General features: G+C 41.4%; 1 long non-coding RNA gene across 1 annotated transcript; it reads left to right on the top strand.

Moving 5' to 3' along the window:
• Positions 1 to 8,574: 8,574 nt before the first annotated feature.
• Positions 8,575 to 21,510, top strand: LOC123386679. The gene is made up of 2 exons (XR_006600963.1): positions 8,575 to 8,690; positions 21,273 to 21,510. It is a non-coding gene; the product is annotated as an uncharacterized LOC123386679 (long non-coding RNA).
• Positions 21,511 to 23,134: the final 1,624 nt, after the last annotated feature.

Genomic DNA, 23,134 nt, shown 5'->3' on the forward strand with positions numbered 1-23,134 from the left:
CAATCTGCTGGCAGTCAGCTGATGTCCAGGCATGTTAAGTGAGCCCAGCTCAGACCGGAAGAACTGCCCAGCTGAGTTCAGCCTAAATCATCAACCTACAGACTGGGGAACCAAATAAACACTATTTTAAAGCACTGGGTTTTGTTTGTGGGTTTTGTAATGCAGCATTATTGTGGCCAAACATAACCGATATCCTACGTGATACTGGGCAAATCACTTTACCATGCAAGCTTTAGTTTCCTTCAATTTTCGCATCTGCAAAACAGATGCACGATGACTTCTTCACAAGGTGGCTGCTGTGACTAAATTTATAAAATTAGGTAAGGTATATGAAATTATTTAGCACTGTCCTAGCACGTAAGTGACATGTAATCTGTGAGAGTTCCTCCTGTGCCTCCTGTTCTGCCTCTAGATCTCTCCCACCAGAAGAAATGCCTTCTTAATGTTCTCACTATTGATCTCCATACTCTGTGGAGTTACTTACATGAGCCATAGTTGTACCCAGTGTTACACACTTCAGTGGAGCCCACAAGATAGATTGCCAAAGATTTTTTTAAAAGTCTCCTGTGACATAGAAATTTCCTGCAACGTGCCTGGAATTTCTCAGATCACTTCAAAGACTTATTTCATGTGAGACCACAAATCTAGGGTGAAGCCTAGAAAAATACCATTGACCTCCCACTGCCTATGGCTGTATCTGAGGTTGGAGCCCACTCTTACTACAAACAGGCAGTCCAGAAGAGCCATCCCTCAAGTAACGATAGAATTTTGAATCAACACATAAGCTCCAGCACCATTAGATGGGATAATTCTGGGACGAATGGTCTATACTACCTTCCAGAGATCCCTAGAGGGATTGACTCTCAATTGCCCACCGCACTAATCTCATCTCTAATACATTCTTTATTGGATGTTTTCTGTCTGTCACTGTTTTACTTCTCCACTGCCTTAACAACCCTTCCTAGGGTCACTTCCCCAATAAGTAGCTTACATTCAAATCCTTTCTGAGGTCTGCAACTGGAAAGTCCAAATGTAAATAATCGTGGAAACCCATCTTTGGATGAACTCATCTGAAAACCTAGATCCCAAAAGCCAGACCCTGCAAAGTATGAGAACAGAATCATTCCCTCATTTTGACAATATTCAATGCAAGTAAGACATCAAGATCTCAATGCCCAAGTTTCCGAGCAGGCCTTCGGCACCTCCCTTCTGGGATTTTATAGTAATTATCTAAATGGCCTCCCTTTTCCCAGACTTGTCCCATCCCTCTGCCGCTGGCCATTTCCCACACAACTTCCTTGTAACTCCTCTGCTTCAAGTTATTCACTGTTTCCCCACTATCTGCATGATGAGTCCAATCTCCCTAGATTAACATACAAGATCCTTCCTGACCTGGTCATCCCTACCTCCTTCTTCTGCCTCATTCCGTACCATTTCCCTGTACCTTCCACCTTGGCCATACTAAATACCTTGCAATTCCTGATTCAGTATGCTGTGTTCTATTTCCGTGCAGTTGCATAAATTATTTCCTCAATCTGAAATCCCTTCTTCCTACATACCTATATGCTGAATCCCCATTCCTCCTCGAAAGCCCTGATAGGGGATGGAATGAAGGGGGCAGCCATATCTACTATGTTGCTGGCTATCCCTCTAAAACGTCTCTCTCACCCATCCATTTCCCTCCATGTCCACTCCACCATGACAGTCAGACTCCTCTATCTTACCCTCTCACAGCACCATGTACCTTCCTGCAGTACCTTCACCCAAGTTTAAATTTCATACCATATGTGAGGTTAATTGATTAATGTCTGTCTCCTGCAGATGGTAAATTCCTTATGAGAATAGGGTCAGTTCTACTCTTAACCACTAGGGGGTTCGTGGTACAAGACATGCCATAAAATAAGCATTCAATAAATATTCATCACAGTAATTTGTGAATCACTCCCTACTATTTGCAAAATTTTACCTTCAAATCACTTATATTATTTCACATCTAACATTCTATATCAATCTCCAGAGAAACAGAGAAACTGAACCAATGAAATATATAGAGATGGCCATAAGAGGTGATTTAGTGTAGAAATTGGCTCATATTTATAAAGACCTAGGAGTCCCATGATCTACTGTCTGCCAGCTGGAGATTCAGGAAAGCTGGTGGTGTAATTCAGTCTGAGTCCAAAGACCTGAGAATTAGGGAACTAATGGTTTAAATCTTGGTCTGAGTCCAAAAGCCCAAGAACCAGGAACACTGATGTGAAGAAAGCAGAAGATGGATAGGTCAGCTGAAGCAGAGTTAAATCGTCTCTTCCACTGCCTTGATATTCTATTCAACTCCTAAGTGGGTTGAGTGGTGGATGTCCACTTGTATTGGTGAAGCTGATCTTCTTTATTCAGTCTACCATTCAAATGTTCATCTCTTCCAAAGACACCCTCACAACACACCCAGAAATGATGTTTTACAAGCTATGTGAGCTTCCCTTAGCCCAGTCATACTGACACAGAAAATTAACGATCACACACTCTGTAGCAACATTTTCCTCACTTGTCAGTTTCCATCACATAATTGTCATCTTGAGAGTCCCAGGGCCTTCAAATAGTACTCTGTAAGAACTCACCTTTATTGAGTGCTGAAAGTATAAGATTATAATGCACAGAGAAGAAGGTTCATCCGGGAAGCTTTGGAGGTTGGATAATATTTCAGTTGACAGAGATGATGGCTTGAAAGAAAAGGCTTGAAAAAAAGGAGATACACAAATAAAAGCAAGTTGTGTGGGAAATAGCAAGTTGTCACTATGACTGGAAAGTGATTGGAGTGTGAGTAATGGAACAATTCAGCTGACGTGTGTTGAGGGTTTATTATATGCCAGGCACTATGATAAACATCTCACACATATTAACACTTTTTTAAAATCATGAAAGGTAAAACTCGAACAATAAATAAGGGTCAAAGTACAGAAGGCTTTGAATGTCATCTAAGAAATTATTCTTTATCTGATGACTGATGGAGGTTCATTAAAGGTTTCTGAGCAAATGTATGATGTATCTGACATCTCAAAGATGTGCTGTAGGAATATTAAGCTGGTGATAGCAGCAACAAATCTAGAAGAGGGAAAAGATGAGGGTATGGAGATTACATTGGCCATCTCTAGAGATATCTATGAGGGTTTTCAAAGAAAGACCCACAAGATATGTCCTTTGATTACATGGCATGATAAGCAAGAAAGAATAAAGACTTAGTCCACAGACTAGATCATGAATGGCTACCCAAATGGGTAGGAAGCATTAGTGTCAAAGGGGTGAGGAATGGCTAAACAAGTTACTTGATAAGTAATATGTCTATTCCGTGTCCAAATCATTGGGGGGGGGGGGAGGCAAATAAGCAAGAAAGATTAGACACCAAAATATCACCTTTGTTATTGATGAAGTTGATAGTGGACAAAGTGGCTTATATCTGAATAAGAAAAGCAAATGGACATTCTCATACTAATGCTCATCATGCAGTACTGGTCCAGGGGGTGCCTCCTCCTGGTATACTCCCTATAGGCAGCTGGTTCCCAACTAGGAAGAAAAGAGGAAAGGACAGACCGACTTTCTCCTCTAAGCTCACCAATCATATCAAGTCACACTACCTCCTTTGGGGAAGTTAGTGAGGGAGTGAAGAAGGTAGGTACTTAAGTTAATGGCACTCACTCCACACAAGATGTGAAGAATGAATAATCCTCCCTAATGACGTATGTAGGGGGATTGGCAAACTGTAGCCCATGGGCCAAATCTTGCCCACTGCCTGTTTTTATGCAGCTCCAAGCTAAGAATGGTTTCCATATTTTTAAATGGCAAAAAAAAAAAAAAAAAAAAATCAGAAGAATGCTATTTCATGACCCATGAAAATTATGACATCCAAATTTTAGGATAAATAAAGTTTTATTAGAACACAGGCATATCCATTCACTTATGTATTGTGTATAGCTACTTTCATGATACACGACACAGTTGAGTAATTAGGACAGAGCCTATAGGGACCACAAGTGAAAATATGTATTCTCTGATCCCTTAAGAAAAAGTTTGCCCACTCCTAATTGAAACTATTGAATTCCATGCAGCCATCAAAACAAAGAGGTAGGCTACATATACTGACCTGGAAGGCGACCCATCCTATTCCACGGTGAGAAAAAAGTAGGTTGCAAAGCAGCAGATAGAGTACAAGTCCATTTTATTACAGATGCATATGCCGCTAAATAGAAGGATATTTACATATCTCCCTAACAACTCAAGCTGTCAGCAGGAATGACACGGCATGGGAAGGAATGGGCAAGAAGTAGGAGGGCTTAGACATTTGTGCATTCTGTGTTGCTTAACATCCTTGCAACGACCATTATTATTTTGGTATATAGATAAAACAAGAAGAACACAGTGATGGCTTATGCTGCAAACAGGTCAAATGAGAGGATATTTGGAAATGACTGCACGATAATCACAAAACTTCAGGATTTGGAAACCGACATCCAGTCTAAGAGCTCATTTGGTGCCCAAATCGATTCTACTACAATTTAAGCTGAATGTGAAAACCTCCAGAAGCAGGAACCTGCTGCTACCCACCAGCAGCCCATTTCATCTCTGGATAAGTTCAGTGGTAATAAAATACATCCTGACATTGTATTGAGAATTCGCCTCTCTGTAGGTTTTATTTGTTAATTCAAATTCTCTGTTGCAGGCTGGTAAGAAAAGTAATCTCTCCCATTGGAGAGTCCTTTATATATCTGAACACAGATTGCATCGAAAAATTGAGCCTTCACTTCTCCAAACTAAACACCCCTCTGTCCTTCAACCGTTCTACATGTGGTGCTAAAAGAATGAAAAGAGCTAGAGTCAATGAGTCATGGAAGAGGCTGGATACCTATAAAATACATGCTTTTGGAAAACCTCAGCAGTAAAGGTTAGTGATGAATTGAGATGGTAGCTGGAACAATAAAACTGAAATTTCAAGAGGAAACATATTTTAAGTGGAAGGAAAGAAGCAAGCATACTCTCTAGAAGAAATGATATCGGTGAAAATGGAGATGGGACCAGCATTGGGGTATGACTGAGCACCCTGACAGAGGAAGAGAAGACACAGGTGAGAAAACAGAAGAATTTGAAAGGGAGATACATAAGATAAGTAGAAACAAATCTTCCCAGGAAAACACGTGAGCAGGTCATGTGCTATGAGAGAAGGAGGCCAGTAATTTGTGATGAACAGGGTGGAAGGAGGGGTAGGAAAAAGTGGGAAGGAGTATGTTGTTGGAGTTGAAAACCCACATTAAAGGTATTACAGTGGCCGCTGAGGAAACACAAGACAGAGTCAACAGGGGTTAAATATAAGAAGAGCTTAGCTTTGGTGAGGGCTGGATGTGGGAGAGAGTGGACAGGTCTCAAGGTTTAGTGGGTTTTTCCAAAAGCATTTAACTACTCAGCTTTTCCCACCTCAGTCCGTCCTCCGCTCGCCTCTCCAATGCGGGGCCCAGAGTGATTGTACTATTGATTGCTGGCAGGAGATTGACAGCCCATTGCAGGAAGACGGCAGTGGCTCTTTGTCCCCGGTTACACTGATGTGTGCCTTTGTGTGTGTAGACCCATGAGTATACACCCTCATAGAAACATTATACTCTATGGGTTTATTAAAGAATCATAATGCTTTCCAAAATTTCTCAAGCCATAATAAAAGGCCAGTATTCAACAGTGTTTACTGCTTGACCTATTCAGTCAGAAATAATAGGAAATATATTAAAAGTGCTACCTTTTCCACACTCTTAACATAACGCTTTGAATTTCCCACGGCATCCCAGCGGATTACTATGAATTACTTTGCAGGCACAAATTCTGTTTGTTTTCTCTCCCACTCTAGACGATAATCTTTGAAAATGTATTTATCAAGGTGAAGTGGCTTGTTTCTCTACCAGCCTTCTCTAGAGGTGCATATAACAGCATGTGGAAAGAGCTAGGACATTTGAAGGGCTCTTTCCATGTGTAACTCAGAGATCATCTTGTTCCCTTCTGGTTGACTCCTTGGTCACAATTCCCATGGCTCCTCTTCTAAAATTCACCCAAGTTCCCGCCTTACTCTCCACACACTTACCCTCTCAGCTGGTATCTTCCTATTACCTGTGCTGGAAGCACCCCCCCCCCAACCCATCCCCTCATCCCTGAACCCTTTTCAATAGTTATGACCTTCTGGAGTGCTGGGTCTCTGTTAAGAGAAGACAGGGAGTGGTCACACTTAAGACTCATTGACTGGATATGATGGTGCCCAGAGCTCCCGAAGCATTCTGATATTAGCATCATCTGCCCAACTAGCAGAATAGACAGTCTCATCAAGGTTTATATATCTCATAATTGTGGCCTCCTTTAAATGTTTTCTTGAATGATCTCCCAGCATTTCCCCTCTAGGAACTTGGCATTATGTGACATTCACCTCAACATCTTGCAACTGGGGTCCAGAAACAATGAACCAACAACAAATAAAGGAAACATGCATTCTTTATTTTTTCCCCATCAAAGCTCGTATTCACTTGGAGAATTACCTAGTGCCAAGCAAAAGAAAGCTCCAGCTGGGGAGGAAGGAACCACAGAGAAACCATGATGGAGTTAGAGTGAATAAGAGTGAACCGTATGAAGAGAATGTCAAATTCTTGTTTTGAATGTGGAGAAGAGCAAAGATAACAATTTCAAAGGTGCTCTGCCCTCCAGCTGAGTAATCAGCACATTTCACTCCAATTTTATCTGAACATAGCCTTTTAAGTCCAGGAAGCCCCTTCTTCTATTTTACTGAGAAAATCAAGGCCATCTGATAAAAGCATACCAAAATTCCCTCTTCTTTCTTGGCATCATATGGTAGATTAGGGACAAGTTCTCTGGGCACAGGCAGGCTAAAGCTTTCTCTGACACTTACTAGCTCCTGGGCGAGTTCTTTGATCTTTCCATGTTTGCAAAAAGTTTCCTCATTATAAAAAAGGTAAAAATAATGTTGTTTTGCAGGATTGTTCTGAAGTTTTATTTAGATCAGACCCCAAAAGCCCTGGGTCTTTCTTTTAGGATGAGACAAAACTCCTGGTTCTTGGTCTGTATTTAATCATGTGGGCCAAATTATGTGTTTAATACATTATAATATAATTAGATCTGACAAGAGATTAGCCTACCTTTGAAGCCCATGAAGTTATTAAGAAGATGATTTGGAATCTGGATTTTTTTTAATTTTTTTTTTAATGTTCATTCAGTTTTGAGAGACAGAGTGCCAGTGGGGAAGAGGCAGAGAGACAGAGGGAAACACAGAATCTGAAGCAGGTTCCAGGCGCTGAGCCTGATGCGGGGCTCTAGCCCATGAACCGCGAGATCATGACCTGAGTTGAAGTCTGCTGCTTAACTGACTGAGCCACTCAGGTGTCCCTGGAATTTGGATTTTTATGCACCCTCCTTGACAATGAACATCACTCTAAGTTTATATCAAAATATTGGCTATAATTTTAGCGAGACCCTTAAAAATGAAGCCATCAGAGCAGTAATGGTATGGTTTTTAGTGAGATAAAGATTAAAAATTAATTTTAAATCTTTTAAATACAGTTTATTTTATCTGTATTCTGTGCTTTTTAATGTCTACTTTTATATTTTACACTATATAAATGTATACATGCTAATACAAGCATGGATGTATATAATTTACAAATAAGCGGATATGTGTATATTAGCACGACACGCTCAATCAGTTTTCATTGATGAGATGCACTATCAAAGGTTGGGAGAACATGATCTACACTGACCCCAAGTGTTTGCCTCACTCTTCGGGTTATATTAAAGCTCTGTGTAAAGATCTATTGTTCATGGCTCTCTATTTCCAAATGAATATGATCTGAACTCTTTCGATGCATGCAAGGCCTTTCCCAACTTGTCCCAGCCCTCTTGTGTCTTCCCAGATTGCAGTAGGAAACAGATCAGCATAGGTACATTGAAAGAAGATTAATAGAGGGACTACCTACAAAGTGGTAGGTAGACTACAGAGAAACCACAAGGGTAGCGACATGGAAAGATAAGAGGAGGTGTCACTCCCCTTAAAGTGAGGAAGGGAGAAGGCATTTACCCTTCCCTAGAAACAGAGAGGCTGTGTGAGGAGATCCCCTACAGATACCAACAGAGGAGAGGTGTAGAATGCTCAAGGCATCAATCCCTTCTCTCTCTTAGCTGCCCCCTTGTGGCTGAATCCAACCCAAAGGGTGAATATTAATGTGGTTCACACAGTTCCCTTCCATGACACAGAATTTGATGAAGAAGGATGGAGATTGAACCTGGAGAAACAAATGGCAGATATCCAGACCAATTTTTCCAATTTTTTTATCCATTCATCCATTCATTCATTGATGTTTTCCTCTCCTCATTCAACAAATTTCTATCAAGCAGAGCATTAAAGACCCATCTGGGCACTAGGGAGACAACAGGAGCAAGACAGTCTGTGTGCCTACTCCCAGGTCTCATGCTACATTCCTGAGTGGCAGGTAGGCGCAGGTCACAATGCCTCCTGTGTGACATGTGCTGTCATAGGGAATACTAGGGGACTTGCTTCAAGGAAAATGGCCCTGAGGATGGCCCCCCGGAGGAGGTAAGACCTGAAGATTAAGATCAGCCATGCAAACAGAAAGGAGGAACTGTTCCCAAGAAAAGAAGCAGTAAGTGCAGCAGATCTGAAGTAGAATCACGCTAATGATGATCCAAAGACAAAAAGGAGCCCATGTGGCTGGTGGTTGTGAAGCAAGAGACGGGGTTGCGCAGGTGGGCAGGGACTGTCTCATGCCAGGCTTCGCCAGCTAAGCTAAGGAACTTGGGCAATGATGTGTCGTTGAAGCAGGGCAGTGCCATACTCTTTCCGAATTGCTCACACAGTCCTAATGTTGCCAACTTTTGAGTGTTGTGCCTCCGTGCCTTTGCACATGCAGTTTCCCCTGCCTTAAAACCCACCTTCTCTCTTCCAACAGGCAAACAGTTAGTCATCCTTTGACCCACTTTATGTGCCATTTCCTGCCTGAAACTTCCCTGGGTCCCGTCAGGCTGTCTTAGTCACTTCCTTTTCTGTGCTTCCCTCAGCACTTCGCACCTCTCTCCCTGCTGTGTCACCATTTGTTTACTGACCTTATCTGTCTCAAGACAGTGAGCCCTTTGAAGGCAGGGACCACTCAACGTTCTTTGAATCCCCACCTCTCCCCCTCCCTCCTGATGCCCTCTGAGAGTGGACACCATGTCTTAATCAGGTTTCTGTCCTCACCCTGCCCTTCCTCCACCCGTAGTCACCTGGCCTGGGGTGTGCCCTATTAACAACACTCAAGAATGCACACCGAATGAATAAAGTCACAGAAAACAGACTTCCCCTATCTCTGGCTTTAAGTAACAAGAAAAGCCTGCCCAGAAGAGGCCATCAGTGATTGGGTGATTCCTTAGAGCTTCCTAAACAGCCAAAGTAAGACCACAGCTGAAATCCATTTCAATGTCTACACGGGGTTTTCATTTGTTTGTTTAATAGAGCAAAGACATTCAATCATATATTTAATAAACTACCTAAATTAAACACTTATAACAAGTCACAGTTTAAAGTACGTTTGTGACGTTTCATGAATACGTTTGCCACACATTTTGCAAGCTTGCCTTTCCCCAGAAGGCAAAGACAGTGTCTTTTTTAAAAGTGACTTTTGTGTCCACACTGCCCAGCACACAGTAAATGCTTATTGAGTATGTGAAAGAACAAGAATTAGATATCAGACCTGCTCTGTCTCAACAATATCCGTATCAGGTGGTGACTGTTAACCATGGTTAGTGTGTATTTTGGTTAGCCATAGCTACATAACAAATGATCTCAAAATACAGCTGCTCCAAACAACAAATATAGCAAATATTTATTATTTCATATTCATTTTAAACAATTAGAAGTTTGATGTTTACCTAGAGTTTAGCAGATGCCTTTAATTCATATGAAGGTAATAATAAATAATATTTATTAAGTGCTTACTACCTGCCACACTGTTCTAATAGCTGTACGTATCCACTCATTTAATCTTCAGAAACATTTTGAGATGTTTATTCTGATTAACCTGTTCTGTGATACAAACCTTCGGGCACAGCAAGGTTAACTAACTCAACAATGGTCACACAGCCAGTAATAGGCAGGCCCAGGATTCAGACTCAGATCACCCAGCTCCTGCACAAACTTTTCATCTCTAACAGATTGGCTCCAAAGATAGAAAGATAGCAACAATTTTCTCTTCAAGGATGAAGTTAATACCATGAAGAAACATCCTTCTCATCATTGTCATATATAGGTCACTTCATCTCTCCAAGAGAGATGATCGACTTGTATAGATCCATATGGCCCACATGGGCCGGATGGTGCCCATATTTGATGGTGACATCCGTAGCCGTGGGTCTGAACTTCACAAATTAGCTCAAAGGAATTGCACTCCAGAGTTCTGACAGCATTAGAACTATTGGATCAAATTGTATCTTGTTCAAGGTTAAAAATAAAGGGTGGCCGTCATTAACCTAAAGATTATAGCCAGTACCCTTGACTATACCTAAACTCCCAGCGTAAAACAGTGACTGCTCTTGTGGACAAAAAAAAAAAAAAAAAAAAAATACCAAAGGGACTGGCAAACGATGCTTTTAGGGTGCCCATCTCTTGCAAAAAAAAAAAAAAAAAAAAAAAACCCAAGAGCCCAGCTCTTCAAGAGTTTTCATTGTCTGCCCTTCTCCGTCAAGAAAATAGGAAAATCTCCCTCCCTCATACAGATATTTTGCACTAAAGGACACACAATGCATATTTTTTCAATCCAATCAAACCAATCAAAGAGTGGAATGAACAATGGGTGTTGAGCAACGAGGGCTGGGTTCACACCTCAAACCAACTGATTCACCTGATTCATCATAGACACAGCTCTTCACTGCTCTGGGCGTCAACTTCCTCGTTATGTGAGAAAAAAAAATGGATGAGAAACTCTCTATGATCACATGTATCTCTAAAAATCACTGATCCTTAGAAGTCCATATAAAATTAACACTTCTTTTACTCAGATGACAGATGCTATTATGCTTTGTAACAGTCTGTGTATTAACTACACGCGATTAAAAATCTCACAAAACAGGCTATGAAAATTAATCATTCACCAAAGGCCAAACACAATGTCAGTTCTGAGAGAGGCAGCATTCAAACAACCTGGGACCTGCAGAAAATTCCCATGACTCTCTTCTGTCACGTGGCAGGGCAACACCATAGAAGACAAGACAGATTCCTCTCCCCTCCCCACCTCCCACCCAGCTGTGGTCATGGCCTGGAACCCTCCTTCACAGGGCATGTTCAGGAGCAGCAATCACTGTGAGCCTTGGCTGAGGAAGGCATATCCACGGCTCCCTGCTCCACTTTCATGGGTATGTTGAGTCAGATATATTCTTCTGTAAGCTGTCAGGAGAATTGCGGTAATGGGATGAAGTCCATTGATTAACATGGGAAGAAGAAGATAATAAATGTAATACTGTTGATATGAGGAGTAGGACAAGTTAGAGGGGGCTCAGGATGTAGGAGGATTGTCATTAACGCTTCAAGTATGACGTAGTAGAAACATCGCTGTACAGGGATCTGGTCTCCCAAGTAACTAACTGTGGGATTCTGGGTAGGTCACTTTATCTCCTGTTACAAACCAGGCAAGTTGCATTAGATAAGTGGTTTTCACACTAAGTCCTTAGACCAGAGGCGTCTCATGGAAAAATCAGTGGGTGAGAGGGACACAGAACCAGATGGGTCATGCTTGTGACTTTCCTCTCCATCTCCCGCACGATCATCTTTGCTTTTACCTGTTTTGTATTAAAATTGAACAAAAGTTAGGGTGCCTGGGTGGCTCAGTTGGTTAAGCATCTTCAGCTCATGTCACGTTCGCACAGTTTGTGAGTTTGAGCCCCACGTCAGGCTCTGTGCTGACAGCTCAGAGCCTGAAGCCTGCTTCAGATTCTGTGTCTCCCACTCTCTCTCTGTACCTCCCCACCACACTCTGTGTCTCTCAAAAACAAACATTAAATAAATAAATAAAATCTTTCCAGTTGAACAAAAGAGGGGGACCTGGGTGGCTCAGTCAGTTGAGCGTCCAACTTCGGCTCAGGTCACGATCTTGGGGTTCATGAGTTTGAGCCCCGCGTCAGGATCTGTGCTGACAGCTTGGAGCCTGGAGCTTGTTTCCGATTCTGTGTCTCCCTCTCTCTCTGCCCCTCCCCTGCTTGCACTTTGTCTCTCTCTCCCTCAAAATTAAAATAAACATTAGAAAAAAAGTTGAACAAAAGGAGTTTTTATTTTAACTTGTGCTATGATAAAGAATAAAAAGTTTGAAACCACCTAAACTGAATGACTTCACACATCTCCAACTCTATGAGTCCACGTGAATGTTAACAAACAGGCACATGCTTGCGATCTGAATTCATTTTCACACCCACAGCAAACATCTCAGGGTGAATTAAAAGTAATTCTTTTGAATTTGGCCTCTTTTTTCCTCTTGTCCAACAGGGAATTCTGGAACTCCTTGACAAAATATCTAAATTACAAAATTCACCAGTGTCTTCTCCTCACTGGAAAATGAGGTTGTTCGTGGTTTTTGACCATACAACTTATGCGACTTGTTCTATCAACTTCCTCGAATCATTATTCCCCTTCTGCTTCACCATGATAATAATTATCATGGAGTTTTGGCAGAGTCCTTGGATAATCATCTCTAATGTCATGCATCAGCCTTCCTGTCTCCGTAACCTGAGCAGAGGTTGGCAGCAGTCTTCCCGATGTTCCACCAAAATGCTGCCTCTCTCTGACGAGCCAGATGAGTCTTCAGTTCCCTTGGCAACCCCAAATACTTCACGTGGTCCCCTAAATCTTCTTTAGGGTTAGAAAGCAAAAGGCCTCCATTTGTGGGAAGGATTCAGAGGTAGTAGGAGGGATGACAAAGCCAAATTAAATGGAAATGAGTAAACAGAAAGCAATACAGTTTTGTCCATAGAATAAAGTTGGAGAAGCTGAGAACGGCCCACCGTATCCCCAGGCGCAGCCATATGATTGGACCCCATGGCAATTAGCCCAGCCAGACCTGTGGGATTTGCCCAGTCTTCATCAGGCTGTCTTTCTATCCGTAATAGATCCCAGAGCAAAACTGCATTGACGTTCCAGACGGCATTTTAGGTATCAACCAGCTTTGACTCAAATAGATTGGTGGAAGGAAAACAGTAATGACATTGTTTTCCAGCTCTTGGAACCCGTTCTGAGTTTTAATCACATAGACAGTTCCCTTCAAAGTTTAGTGCCCATTCCATTTTGCAATATTTGAAGGGATATAGCCAGTGCCACATGTTGAGGCATTTATCCAATTCGTTTTCTGTACCTGAAAAATGCAGGGAGTCAGCAAATATTAGGCCCGCCTGCTGCCACAGATCCTCCTGTAACCAATGTCCACACTGAGCATCGATGACTGTGCTTTTTTCACGCACTCCAGATGCAGCCTTAAAAGAGTTCTCCGAGCGTCCGTCAAAAAGCACTCAGGGTTGACAGTTAGGATGAAACTGACTCCTCAACCTGGACATGCCCTTGCTGTTCATGGATTGAAGATTTATAACTTTAGCCATTCGGAAGCACCCCTCAAGAACATGATAGCTGCATAACTTGGCTTAGTCACATAGTTGAATCACTTATGATGAAAAGGTCCCTCAGCTGATGAGTGAGCCTAACGCCAGTATCTGTATCTCAACACAACTTTTGATCTTTCTCTCTCCTGCTTTCAAAAAAAAAAAGTGTTTATGGGAAAAAATATGGGCTGTGGTAGTATTTATTAATTTGGAGATTTCATAAAGGATCTTGTTATTTAAAAGTCCACGATTATAACTACTACATTAGCAGCCATGCATACCACCTCCCCGATTCTAAACTCATTCATCCTCTACTGCTATTATCTCAGTCAGGGACATAAATATTCAAACACTTGTTCAGAACAGAAACCTGGAAGCCAAGTTTGAAGTGCCCTCTTAGCACCCCATACCCCAATCCATGAGAACATCCTATAGATTCTACCCCCGAATATATCATGATCTGTTTGCTAATCTTCCACTTCTGTTGCCGCCATCTTGGTTCGGGTCATCATCATCTATCTCTTTGCTAGAATGCTGGTCCTGACTGTTCTCTTCTGCCTCTTCTACCCCACTCTCTGTTCTGTAGCCACAGATGTCTATTTGAAAAGTGAATCCGATCATGCGTTAACACCCCCCCACCACCACCACCAACTCCCTCACCACCAAATGCACATTCACAGCCACTGGAAATCTTTTAATATATGCCCACTGTATGCTCAAAGTGTTGGTCTGCAACAAGATAAGGAATTTACATCAGAACATAAATATAAACCAGCACACTCTTTTTTTTTTTAATTTTTTTTTTAACATTTATTTATTTTTGAGAGAGAGAGACAGAGCATGAACGGGGGAGGGGCAGAGAGAGAGGGAGACGCAGAATCGGAAGTAGGTTCCAGGCTCTGAGCCATCAGCCCAGAGCCTGACGTGGGGCTCGAACTCACCGACCGCGAGATCGTGACCTGAGCCGAAGTTGGATGCTCAACCGACTGAGCCACCCAGGCGCCCCAGCACACTCCTTTTTTTATTGAGCAAGTCTTGCTAAACGTGTGTCTGCAGGTGTGCATTTGTATAAGCTCGGTACAGTGTTCTAGGTGACATAACTGATTTACATCCACACAAGCTCTTTTTCTTATCACAGATGGGTAGCAGTTTGCCCACTAGCAACCCATGTTCAGACCTCAAGCTGAGTAGCACAGGCTTCCCAACCCCAAATAATGAGACTCCTGCCTGTCTCTCAAACTTGATTTTGAGCCCTTCTTCTTTTTATTCCTCTGCTGCAACCACAATGCACTGCTTTTGGCTTCTAGACATAACCATGTTGTCTTAGAGACATAACCATCGTAACCATCGCCTCTCCTAGAGACTTTGAACTTGTTTTCCCTCATCTGAGAATACATTTTCCCTGACCTTTTATTCAAATGACACTTCCTCAGGCTCTCCTTCCCTGGCCACTTAGGTAGAACTTCCTCTCTACTCCCTATGACCATTTGGCCTCCAATTTGACACCAGTTTTTTCCATCTGCAAGTCCATATTTATATGTGCTGGGCTGCTAATTGTTTGTCTTCATGAATAGACTGGAGGCTCCATGAAGGTAGAGCCCTCATTGGTTTCTCTGGTTTCACTGCCCAGAGAATCACTGCTTTAGGCATGGCATATCCCTCAAGTGTGTTATGGCAGATGGAAACTTAGAGAACACACGGCCAGCCACAGTGACCCTTCAAGATGTTAATTTATTTCTTCAAGTCTTCCAAGGATCATTTGCAAAATCTGAATAAGAACTAGATTCTTGCACCCAGGTTGCCCAATCTACAAGTGCCCAATCTCTCACTTTATAATTGCAACAAGTCTCAGCCAGTTGAAGGTTAGGCAACCTATAAAGGAGAAACAGAATTACTTCATGTGAGTAAACAATTCATTATCCTCACTTGGGATTTTCTCACCCTGAATCACTGCAATGTTGTCATGTGCATTTATGTCATTGTCATTCTCCTTAGAGACCCCATCTTACAACAGCTAAAATTTATTAAACAGCCAAAAATTTAGATGCCAAACACTGAAGCCTCCTCGGGGAACAAGACCACTCGGACTCACCTTCATGGAGCTCATGGTTCAGTGAGAAAAACCCACCGTAAACAAGTAATGAACTTGCAGAGAGCGGTGGGTGGGGAGAACAGGGTGCTGCAGGAGGTACACACTGAGGGACACTAACAGTTTTTAGGGGTTAGAGAGGATGGCACCCAAGGATGGATAGAAGGCAAGGAAGGGGGGCAGAGGAGTGATTCAGGCAGCAGTGGGGCTGGAAAAGGCCAGGGAAAAAGAGCAGGCTTGGTAAGTTCAAGTCCAGTGGGGCTGGACTGCAAAGTAACGGGAAGGAGAAGACAAGGAATGAGGCTGGTGGGCAACCTGGGGCCAGATCTTCTATGGCGCAGCAGGGAACTTGGACTTTATCCTTTTCTGCCAGGACATGACATGCAACACCTCCTGTCTCCAAACCTCCTGCCTAGAAATTACTTACAGCGATGTTGGGCATGAAGCACCTGCTAAATACATGTTAGTGACTATTAGAGGTTCGTTAAAGAATATGAAAGGATGAGCAAAAAAAACCGAGACAATGTTAGCATCGTAGGAAGACAAATTGTAATAGAAAGGACATATAATCCATACGCTATGTGACTCAACTATGAAGAATATTTGTGTGTGTGTGTGTGTGTGTAGTGCTAAAAAGTATTTTACCAAATATGTGATAAGACTGTATTTGAAACGTTTGTAGGCAGTCAGTAGCTGATACCCAAAACTGGAAAATCAAGAAATATCTGTAGAAACAGACATTAATTATTAGTCATTATTTAGAAATAGGAAAGTCAATACCAGAATGAAGAGTTGAAAGATTTGTAAGCAGTCATTTCTGAGGTAAAGAACTAGAAAAGGGAGATAAGTTGGGCTAAGGTAGGGCCGGGCACTGTTCTTATTTTATTACAATCCTTGTATATGCTTTACTTTGTTATTTTTGTGATTATAAGCTCTGTATATGTGTGGCTTTTTGACAGAGGTATAAAAAAACAGACACACACACACACACACACACACACACACACACACACACACATCCCTAGAGAATAGTAATCTAAAGAGAAAAAACAGAAAAGAATAGAGGGCAGTCAAGATGCCCCCTACTGACCTTTTGCAGATGGTTCTATTGATGAGTCATTCCCCTATCTGACTTGCCTGGGTTCCTAAACCAATCACGTCAGCAGCAGGAACACAGCAGCCCCTTTTGCCGGACGTGTCATGGTTGGACTGCCAGACAACTTTTGGATTTGTAGTGCTGGGGACAAGCATGGTTACCTGCTGAGATTCCCAGTTGGCTCCATTGAAGGAGGCCCTGAGTACAGATCAGAGCCTCAGGGAGGCAAATCTTTCAGGAGTTCCAGAGCTCTCGGGGTCTTCAGAGGAGGCCAGGACGTGAGGGAAGTGTGAGCCCCATGTGCAGGGAAACAAGATCCAGAGATGGAACTCGTTTTGATTTGGCCGACTCGTTCACTTATGGGAAGTCAATGGACCCACCAGATGCTGAAGTGTTACATCTCACTACTTCATACCCCACTTGCTGGAGATGTGCGATACTTAACAAGGACAAAACTCAAACAATCTTCTACTACCGATGAAGGAAAAAAGTAGTGAGGGGAAGATCATACTTGAAACAATCTCTTGAAGCAGGGAAGCTGTTTTTAAGTATTTTCGAGGACTTTAGAAGGACTCCTTTTACTGACAGTGTTAATTAAAAACTGTTCTTATTTATTAAAGCAATTCCCCTAATTTTCTCTACCAGACAAAATTTTATTAGTCTACTTTCAGTGACTGGATATACTTGAAAGAAAAAATAAAAGCGCTAACATGTTTTGTAGATGAAGATTTTTACTTCTTCAGAATAAGTTTTACATGTAGTGTTATAAGTTAAGTGTTACGTTTCCTAATGCAATTTCTCCACACTTAATGTCAATGAGGATATTTATCTCTTCTGAGTACAGGGTGGTTTTTTTTTTTTTTACTAAAAACAGGATATTTTCCCAAAACAAATGCCAACTATTTCCTCATTATATCTTAAAAGGATAACTTCCATGCAAGTGAGTGTTCATGTCAAATGTTATTAAGCACAAACAGCACAATAACTAAAAATAGCTCAAATATTGTCAAAAAATAGCCACATCTTGTCAACGAGCTTGTTCTAGCCAAGTTCCCCATTACTTGCACAATCTATATTTTGGGAAAGACAGAACCTAATTGTTTCCAAACAAAATTTCAAGCCTGTATAGGGTTTTCTTCCTCTGATTGGTTTCAGTTTAATGAATTAATCTTTTAAAAGGGAGAATGAAGAAAGAGGGGCTCCTCCAAAAACTCACTTAACATGTGCATTTTATCAAGGGCCTTAATTATAAAGTTTAATGGATAATTTTTGTACAATCACCTTTGGAGAGATTTCAATTTTTTTAGGGCATTACTTTCATCTTTTGCCTTACATTTTTTATGGACAGATAGCAAAGAGCAAATGTCAACTTGGAGAAAAGACATTTAATGCTATTTGGGCCTGAAAGCAGAGTGAAAAAAATTTTTTCTAATGCAATTCAAGCAATACTGTATTAAAAAAAAAAGTTATCAGCTCATTCAATCACCTCTTTTAAAGTAAAAAAGACAAGTTACTCATTTAGGACACCCAGTAAACTTTTCCTGAGGTCATGAATGTTACTCAATAGATTTGTTTAGTACCCTTTTATTTATTTTTTTTTAATTTTTTTTTCAACGTTTATTTATTTTTGGGACAGAGAGAGACAGAGCATGAATGGGGGAGGGGCAGAGAGAGAGGGAGACACAGAATCGGAAACAGGCTCCAGGCTCTGAGCCATCAGCCCAGAGCCCGACGCGGGGCTCGAACTCACGGACCGCGAGATCGTGACCTGAGCTGAAGTCGGACGCTTAACCAACTGCGCCACCCAGGCGCCCCTAGTACCCTTTTAAAAAGCACCAAAATTTTAAAATTCAAAGCATAGTTTGTGGGCACATGGGGAATATGAAGAAGTCTAAGACACAGTTCTTATTCCCAGTCTGATTAAATTGGGAGAAATCATCTTACTGTGGGCATTTTGTCTCAACTGAATTAGACTTCTCTATTAATAAGTCACTTACAATTCAGACAAATTTCAACACTGGTCAGGCAAGCGAACAGTTAAAGTCCTCGAGGTGGCAGAGAGAGAAGAGTAGCAATGGAAACAGATCCACACTAGATCTTGGCATTTTACTGGTGGAACCCCCTCAAAATGGGATCCTTCAAAGCATCCTACACAGTGACTTCTACAATTAAGGGTGCTATACTTTATATAAAATCTTATTTAATCCTCACAACACTTTGAGGAAGATCCTATAGATATTCTCCTTTTACAGATAAAAAGACCAACACATAATGGGGGTCGATAGTTTGCCCAAGATCACATGGTCTATTGAGTGGCAAAGTCGGGAATTAAATCAAGGCAATTTGATTCCAGTACATGTGCCTTTAACAAACATTTACAGAGTGTTTATACCACTTTGGTTTAAACGTGATTATGCATTGCAGAGACATATATCTTCATGGGGAAAAAAGGTGTGTGTGTGTGTGTGTGTGTGTGTGTGTGCGCGCGCACATCCATGCGGCACACATGTGTAAGTATTGATGTCATTACAGATGTCTTCTGGATGGCAAGACTGAGTGATTCTTTCCTTCTTATTTATGTGAACTTAAAATTTGTTATTACCATGGGTGTGTGATGCTCATGTAATAAAATAAATACAAAATGCCACTTCAAAAGCAAAATTAAATAGAAACAACTCAAGTTGATTTAATGACTAAGTGAAGACAGTGGATTCTATTCTCTCACTATTATTATTATTATTAATAGCTGTTTAAAAATAAACATTTTAAAACATGCACAGAGCTGTTTGCAGGCATTTTTCAGGAAGAACCTTGTACCAAGCCCTGTACCCATATTATCTCCTTTAACCCACACAATTTTTCTTACAACATAGATGTTATTTATCATCCTCCCTTTACAGACGGTGATGGTGAGATACAGAGAGTTTGTTCTCGGTCCCGTAACTACAAGTGGCAAATCTATAATCTGAAGCCAGTCTCCAGAGCGTAAACTCCTAACCATCATGGCGGCGGCCTCTCCCATGAGCAGGGGTGCTGGCTGGGAAGAGAAGGCACTTCCAAGCCTGGAAGCTCTCAATTTGGAGACTGAGAGATGTGGAAGGACTGGTGCCGATCTAAAGTCAAAGCTAGACAGCTGGAGTCTTTCTCTCAATTCATGTCTTAAGTAGAAAACATGTAAAGCCATTTTAAAGGTCTCTTGATGCAGGAAGAGGATTCTTCTTAATCTTTAGTATTTTGTAAACATAAAACACTTAGACAGCCAAAATACTTGTCAGTATGTTCTGGCCAATTTTGTTTAGTTTTCATGAAATCAAATACAGAGCCCAAGGTTCTAAAAAATACTTCCATAATTTAAATTTGTTCTAATCCCAAATTATAAACGTTTGCATTCCATCCCAAAACAGAATTTAATGTATGTTTAGGCTAAAAATTCTATTCGAAGCATTATATAATCACCTACGCATCCACTAAGAGGACATAAGATTCTAAATAACCAAAGGGATGAGTTTGAGGGGCAAATTTTTATTATTATCCTGGAAGAGATAATTATGGAAATTTAGATGTGTAATGGCATATGGATTTTTAAATAAATTATTGTGAGACACTAATTAATCTTGAAATTTAAGAAATTACTCATGAGACCTGTTCACATATTTTGACAATACGTAGAAAGTTTGGCTGTTTTCAATCCACCTGATGCTAACAGATTCTCAGATTCTACAGATAATATTCTTCCAGGATGTTGTTGGAAGTGTTCCTTCAACTGCAGGAGCAATGGTATACATGGTTATAGAGTGATTATTCACCTATTTTGTCATTTCGTTTTTTCGCTCACAGTGATGTTTACATAAATATCTCCTGAGGCTAACTGTTAAGAGGTCGCAAAAATTTCTGCCATGCTTACTGTCTAGCTCTTAAGACAGGATGCAAATGTAGCTTAAGACAATTCTTTCCAAGGGAGTGTTTTGTGAATAACTGAATACATTTCCTCCTAAGAGCAACTTAAAATATTTCAAAGCTGGCTTATGAAGAAAGAGTCTCACTTTCTCTTGCAGAGCCTTAATTTTCATTAAACTCTTCATGTTTTTATCCCCAGTGGGTTACTTAGACTGGTTTCCTTCCCATACACGGGGAGAATTGTCTATCTATGCTTCTTTAGTACTGGACAGCACTGTGATACATTTCAAGCCCTAACCATACATGCATGTTAAAAATAATTATATACTGCCTATCACCCCCTAATGGCACTGTCTAGTGGACCCATTAAATTGTTACTAGGTCTTCCTGTGGCACAGAATCTATCAAGCTCTTTGCTTCCTGCTGGAAGGGTCTGAAAAGCCAAGAGACATTTTCCTCTCTTTTTCCTCTCCCCACTCTCAATCATCGCTCCTCATTTAACTGAGTTCCTAATTCCTTTTGCTTCTCCAGGAGAAAAAGCACAACGGCTGTCACAGGCAAAAACGTTCTTTCTCGCCCTTTCATCTCCAGGCAGATGAATCAATAAAATATGAAGACAAAAGTGCTCCATGTTCTGGCCAAGGATGAATGTTCCCCAACAGATATTCCTGATTGTAAAGGGAAGCATTTCATCTCAGGGCCCAGATCCCAGAGACAATTATTGATGAATCCTGCAATACCATCAAGAATAAAACACTCCTCTCCCAGTCTCAGACTTGAAAGAATTTTCTTCCACTCTTCTTTTTTTCCTTCATTCACACCTACCAACCCAAGTCGGCCAACAGTGCAGACTTTGGCTTTGCATCAGACAAAGCTGTCCCCTCTCTGCCTCCTCATGTCCCAGGACAGGTCACTTAACCTTTTGAATCTTCAGTCCCCACATCTGCGACATAACTATCAGTGGTTTCTATCTTCTAAGTGATCGTGAGTACTAAATAAAATAAGATTTCTAAAATATTGGGCCCCGTATCACACACAGGGAAGGCACTCAATAGATGTGAGTTGCTCTGATTATAATTATTGCTGCGATGTTTTTGCTCTTTTCCATTTCCATTCAATTCAATACAAATTTTCCAATCCTTCCTATGGTCAAGATGCTAAGCACAGCAGTACAATTTTTTTAATGTTAATTTTTGAGAGAGAGAGAGAGAGCAAGAATGAGTGGGGAAGGGGCAGAGAGAGGGAGACACAATCTGAGGCAGGCTCCTGCTTCTGAGCTGTCAGCACAGAGCCCAATGCAGGGCTCGTACCCAAGAACTGAGAGATCATGAACTGAGCTGAAGTCAGACACTTAACCCACTGAGCCACCCAGGCGTCCCACCAGTACAATTTTTAAACATAACCTCTGCTTCAACAAAGTAATAGTCTACCGGTAGTGACAAAGAAGAACTTAAATAACTTGAATATAAGGCAAGAAATGGTAGATGACAAAAAGAGGCACCGAATGCTCCAAGACAGTGCTTCTCAAACTGTAATGTGTGTATCAACCGTGGGAGGATCTTGTTAAAATGCAGATTTTGATTCAGTAAGTCTTGGGTAGGGCCTGAGATTCTGCATTTCTGATAAGCACACAGGCGCCGCTGATGCTGCTGGTCTGAGGTCTATCCTAATTTAAGCAGCAAAGTTCTGGGATGTTTGCGTATGATACAAACAGGGTTTGTACTTAGCTAGTATACATCAGTATATCTGTACTGGTTTCTTAAATGCTAAATACACTCTGACTGGCCATGATCCATAACCTATTGTTAAACCTATGGTTGAGTATCACTCTGGCTATAACCACTACACTACTCTGGTAGACCGCATAGAGGTCACGTTTGGTTTTAAAACAGGAGGTGTGGCGTTCAGGGAAGGCCTTGAAAGATTAGCAAAACGTTACTCATTTCTACTTGCTTGTCTAGTATACCCACTCTACCCTTCTCAAACACTGTTCGTTTGGAATATAAAGTGCCTTCCGATGATTCCCTCGAAAACAGTGCTCCTCTGAACCTTCAAGAATAGATGACTTCTTATAAGAATTATGTCGCAATGGGTCTTCCCATGTTCTTATGGTTTCGTGGCTGCTGTTTCTGATTTTGAAATGAAATTAAACAATAAAAACATGCAATGGCATCCTCTACATTACAGACAAAAATCGCAGCCCCGCTCAAGTTGAGGCCAACTGTTCTTGTGTTCTGGTGGCCAGATACCCACTGTTGACTGGGATACCAGTTTTTCACTGGGGGCTTTCACATAAAAATCCAGATACCCAGCTTGGAAAATTGGGAAATCCACCTGCCAGGAGCCTAAATTCACACCTGGAAGCCATCAGCTGGGACAGCACAGCGGACTGA

Source organism: Felis catus, chromosome B4, assembly GCF_018350175.1.
Source record: "Felis catus isolate Fca126 chromosome B4, F.catus_Fca126_mat1.0, whole genome shotgun sequence".
In the NCBI taxonomy this organism is placed as follows: domain Eukaryota; kingdom Metazoa; phylum Chordata; class Mammalia; order Carnivora; family Felidae; genus Felis; species Felis catus.